Below are 5,329 nucleotides of genomic sequence, written 5' to 3' on the forward strand. Positions count from 1 at the left end.
CCCCCTCCTTCCTCTCCTCCTGGTCCCCCTTCCCTCTCTCTTTCCCCTCCCCCTCCCTATTCCTCAGAAAAGGGGAGCCCCTCCTACCCACTCATTCCAGCTCATCAAGTCGCATCAGGACTGAACTCATCCTCTTCCCCTGTAGCCTGGGGAGGCAGCCACACCAGGAGGAATTGATCATAAAGCAGGCAACAGAGTCCATGTTAGAGACAGCCTCCACTCCCCTTACTAGGGGACCCATATGAAGCTGAGCTGCCTATCAGCTACATCTGTGTAGGGGGCCTTGATCCAGTCCATGTATGGTCCTGGTTGGTGTTTCAGTCTCTACAAACCATTCTGGGCCCTGGTTAGTTGGCTTTGTTGGTCTTCTTGTGGGGCTCCTGTCACCCCCAGGACCTTCTATCCATCCCCCCACTTTTCCACAGGACTCCCGATATGCTTTGCCCAATGTTTGGCTTCAAATCTCCCCATCTGTTTGTATCTACTGCTGGGTGTAGCCTCTCAGAGGACAGCTATGCTAGGCTCCTGTGAAGGAGAGATAAACCTGTCTTTTAGGATCCCAAGTGTGGGATCAGAATGGTCTTGTGAGAGAACAGGTGAGGTTAATCCACTAGAAGACCGACCACCTCGTGCGGGAGCTTGATTGTTGCGCAGGAGCTTGATTGTTGCCAGCTGAAAAGATCCCATGAACAGACTCTGGGAGGAGATATATAAATGAGCCCAGAACTGGAGGCAGGGCTTTTTGGAGACTTGGAATAGTTTTGGCTGTTCATCACTGCACTTCGAGGCACTCCCAGAGAGAACTGCTTGAGGGAAGGCTTCAGGGTTCCAGCTCCTACTGAGGTTCTGGGTTCTGGTACTCTAGGTTCCAGCAGAAGAAATCCTGCTGATTGTGCCAGGAGAATCATTCCTCGGAACTGATATCCTTATGGTTTTGTAATTGTGTCCATTAATCCTCATTTCCTATTGTTTTGGTTAGTTGGGTTATAAGTGACGTATGCTCGGTCACTAAGTTCTATAATAAAATATATTGGTTAAGAAAATTGAGCATACACTCCTGTCTTTGAGCACAGCAGAGTATCATTAATAGTGTCAAGAGTTGGCTCTCTCCCATGGGGTGGGTTTCAGGTTAGGCCAGACATTGGTTGGGCATTCCCTCAATCTCTGCTCTATCTTTACGCTACACATTTTGTAGGCAGGGTAAATTTTGGGTCGAAGTTTTTGTGGGTAGGTTGGTGTCCCCTCCCTCCACTAGGAGTCTTGTCTAGTTTAAGGGTGTCCTCTTCAGTCTCCATGACCCCTGATACTAGGAGTCTCAGATCCTCCCAGAAGCCAACCCTGATTAAGTCTCCAGCTTACCACAGACATACCTCTGCCATGGTCTCTCTTCTCTCTGCAGGCCTGCTCTTCCTGCCCTGATCTCTGCATTCCCTCTCCTACCTGTTCCTACTCTATACCCACTTCTATTGTCTGTTTTATTGCCCTTCCAAGTGAAATTTACTCATCTTCCCTTGGATTCTCCTCAATATTTATCTTCTTTAGGTCTGTGAATTATATATTTATCCTGTACTAACTATATGGCTAAAATCTGCTTATAAGTGAGTACATACCATGTGTGTCTTTCTGGGTCTGGGTTACCTCACTCAGGATGATTTTTTCTAGTTTCATCCATTTGCCTGCAAATTTCAAGATCCCCTTGTTTGTAATAGCGGAGTGGTATTCCGTTGTGTAAATGTACCACAGTTTCTTTATCCATGCTTCAGTTGAGGGACATGCAATTTGTTTCCAGATTCTGGCTATCATGAATAAAGCTGAATAGTTGAACAAATGTCCTTGTTGTATGGTAGAGCCTCTTTTGAGTATATACTCAGGAGTGTTACGACTGGGTCTTGAGGTAGCACTATTCCCAATTTTCTGAGAAGGCACCAGATTGATTTCCAAAATGGTTGTACAAGTTTACACTCCCACCAGCAATGGAGGAATGTTCTCTCCTTTCTCCACATGCACAGCATGTGCTGTCACTTGAGTTTTTAATCTTAGCCACTCTGATAGTGTAATATGAAATCCCAGAGTCATTTTGATTTGCATTTCCCTGATGACTAAGGACACTGAGAATTTCTTTACGTGTTTCTCAGCCATTCGAGATTCCTCTGTTGAGAATTCTGTTTAGCTCTGTACCACATTTTTAAATTTGATTATTTTGTTTGTTGGTGTTTAATTTCTTGACTTCTTTATATATTTTGGATATTAGCCCTTTGTCGGATATAGGATTGGTGGAGATCTTTTCCTAATCTGTAGGCTGTCGCTTTGTTCTACTGACAGTTTCCTTTGCTTTGCAGAAGCTTTTCAGTTTCAAGAGGTCCCATTTATTAACTGTTGATCTTAGAGCCTGAGCTGTTGGTGTTCTATTCAAGACATTGTCTTCTGTACCAGTGAGTTCAAGGCCCTTCCCCACTTTCTCTTCTAACAGATTTAGTGAATCTGGTTTTATGTTGAGGTCTTTGATCCATTTGGACTTGGGTTTTTGTGCAGGGTGATAAATATGGATTTATTAGTATTTTTTACATGTAGACACCCAGTTAGACCAGCACCATTTGTTGGAAGATTCTTTCTTTTATACATCGCATGGTTTTGGCTCCTTTGTCAAAAAAATCAAGTGTCTGTAGGTGTGTTAGTTTATTTCTGGGTCTTCAATTTGATTCCAGAATCTTAAACCTCACATCATAGCAGCACAGACTCTAGGCTTATCCCCACCCCTGTGCTGTTACTGTGATAAGATGCCAGAAGAGACTTTAGGAAAGAGTTTTGTTTGGCTTGAAATTCCAGGCTATGCTCCATGATTACAGGGAAGTCAAGGCAAGAACTCACAGCACCACGTCCACAGCCAAGAGAATAAACTCATGCATTCTTTCTTGCTTGTTCACAGATAACTTTCTCCTATATTGCTCAGGGTCCCTATCTACAAAATAGTGCCACCCACAATTGCAGTGGAAGTTTGGTTCTGCTTTGTAAACACAGTTTTGTTTTGATCCCAAGTGTGGGATGTGAACCTGCCTTTAGTTTATCCACAGCTGGTAAAAGCCTCGTGAAAGGGTGTGTGATCTTTGTCAGCTAGAAACCACCTCATGTAGGGAATGTAGTCTTTGCCAGCTGGAAAACATCCCTGTGTGGATTCCGAGAGGGTATAAACAGGAGGAGACAGAGGGAGAGGGAGATGCTCTGGAGAACGCTTTGAGAAGGCCGCTGCTGATTCGTTCCACTGCTGCAGCTGCTGTTGGCTGTTGAGCTGGACTGCTGGAATCCTGGGATGAGCACATAATTGTTGTCTTGATCTTATTTTCAGAAAGCTCATCATAAAACAGAGCTACAAACTGATTCTCCTGTGTTGATCTTTTGCATCGCAATCATGATGAACTGATTTATTTTTTAGTAGATTAGGACTTTTATATAGTAGATTATATTATCTGTGAGTAAGAATAACTTATTTCCTCCTTCCTAGTCTGAGTGCCTCCTTTCCCCAGAACTCTCTTCCTGCCTCCCTGCTTTCCTCCCTCTCTCCCTCCTTTCTTCTTCCTTACATCTTTTCCTTGTTTCTCCAAGCGCCTCCATCTATGTGGACCAGCAGTGAGGGTGGACACCCTTCTCTCCCTCCAAAGCTCCTTCACTCCCAAGCATACTGGCAGCTGTGGCTTCTGTAGATTCCCATTGGGGGGAGGAGGAGTCCCTACTCTTACTTTGTTGAGCAGCTTGCTGAGAAGAACATTTAACTCTCGTTTTTCGGCCCATTTTGTTCATATGTGACACGAGGCTTCTCAATAACGTCATGCTCCTGTTGGCCTCTGAGTCTTGTGAGTTGTAGGAAATCTTTCCTAACAGTATTTATCATTGTGGAGGGGCAAGGGTGGAAAGCATCGAGGAGGATATGTAAAAAGGCTGAACTGTATTTTAAGAGTGTGTTTTGGGGGTAGAATGATGAGGAAACCAAAGAACATGATGGCCCCTCCACTTAGTGATGAAGGGAAAGCATCCCTATTGCAGGAAGGAGCCAGAGGAACCTTCAGGTAAACACATGGAGCTCACTTAAGTGACCAGGCCCCTCACAAAGTAATCTGTTAGCAAACGTGGTCATCACAGAGCACAAACTTCCAGCCCAGGTCTGAGTATGTGTTTTCAGGCACAGCAACGGAGAGCTTGAGGCAGGAGGTTCAGGGTCAGCCTGCACCACCCAGCAAGACCCTGTAGCAAAGTCAAGGAATCACAGAAATACCATTGACATTTTATCAGTAATAGTGATAGTTACTCAAAACATGCCAGTTCTTAATTTATGTACTACGGCTTAGTGTTATAGTCTTAACACCATTGATGTCCATCCTGTTTCTGTAGTGCGGTTACTACATCGCTATGGTACCACATATCTCTTCTCAACTCAGAGTTCTGTGATGTCAGGCTTGATATGATTATACCGTGGCATGAGCATTTGTTCTATGAAAACTGACAAATTAGAAGCAATGTAATGCTTGCTTTTGAGCATCCAGTGGTTGAATGTTTAGTAGCAATTCTTACATCATCTCACTTTACCTAAGAAAGCTAAACAAAAGGCAGCGAGAGGCTGGGGAAGCCACATTGACTATCCTGGGCAGGAGCACCAAAGATACATCATCTCTATCTGGCTGTTTTATTCCTGGGAGGGATTAAAAGCAAAATGAATTCAATTCTGAAAACGTTTACAGAAAGCAACAGCCATGCCACACAAGTCCAGCGCAGATGCTGAGACTGCCTCTATGAAAATGGGATTAGATGCTGACCGGAGAGGCCTCCTTTTCAGAGAATCGATTCTTCTGTGAAGAAATGCTCAGCTCCAGACTGGTGGCAACTATGGTTGATTTTCTTTCGAATGATGAGTCCAAAAGGGAAGTAGTTTGTTTGTTTGTTTGTTTTAATAATTAAGGTGGCTAGAGTGTCCATTTGAGTGGAAGTGTGTAAAAAAATCAATTAAATTTTGACATGAAATTGGCAGGAAGGGCAAACCATGCAAACTTTAGCATGAGCCATGATTGACAGGTGCCAAGGAGATGTAACTTTATTTGGGGAACTATCTCATCATAATAAAAAGTCAAAGTCGTTATTGAAGATCTCAATTACTCTGAGTGCCATTTGATTCTACTCTCTTGGGTTCCACAGGACTCCTTTGGACAATGACAGGCCAGTCAGTCCTTCCATGGCACACCCCACTGTGTCAGGATGCTCTTTCAGAAGCTGTCTCATATGCTTTGCCCTAAGTAGCATCGGGTGCCGGGAAAACCAGGTCTCCTGACATTGGAGGAGGATC

The sequence above is a fragment of the Acomys russatus genome, chromosome 3 (genome assembly GCF_903995435.1).
Source record: "Acomys russatus chromosome 3, mAcoRus1.1, whole genome shotgun sequence".
Lineage (NCBI taxonomy): Eukaryota > Metazoa > Chordata > Mammalia > Rodentia > Muridae > Acomys > Acomys russatus.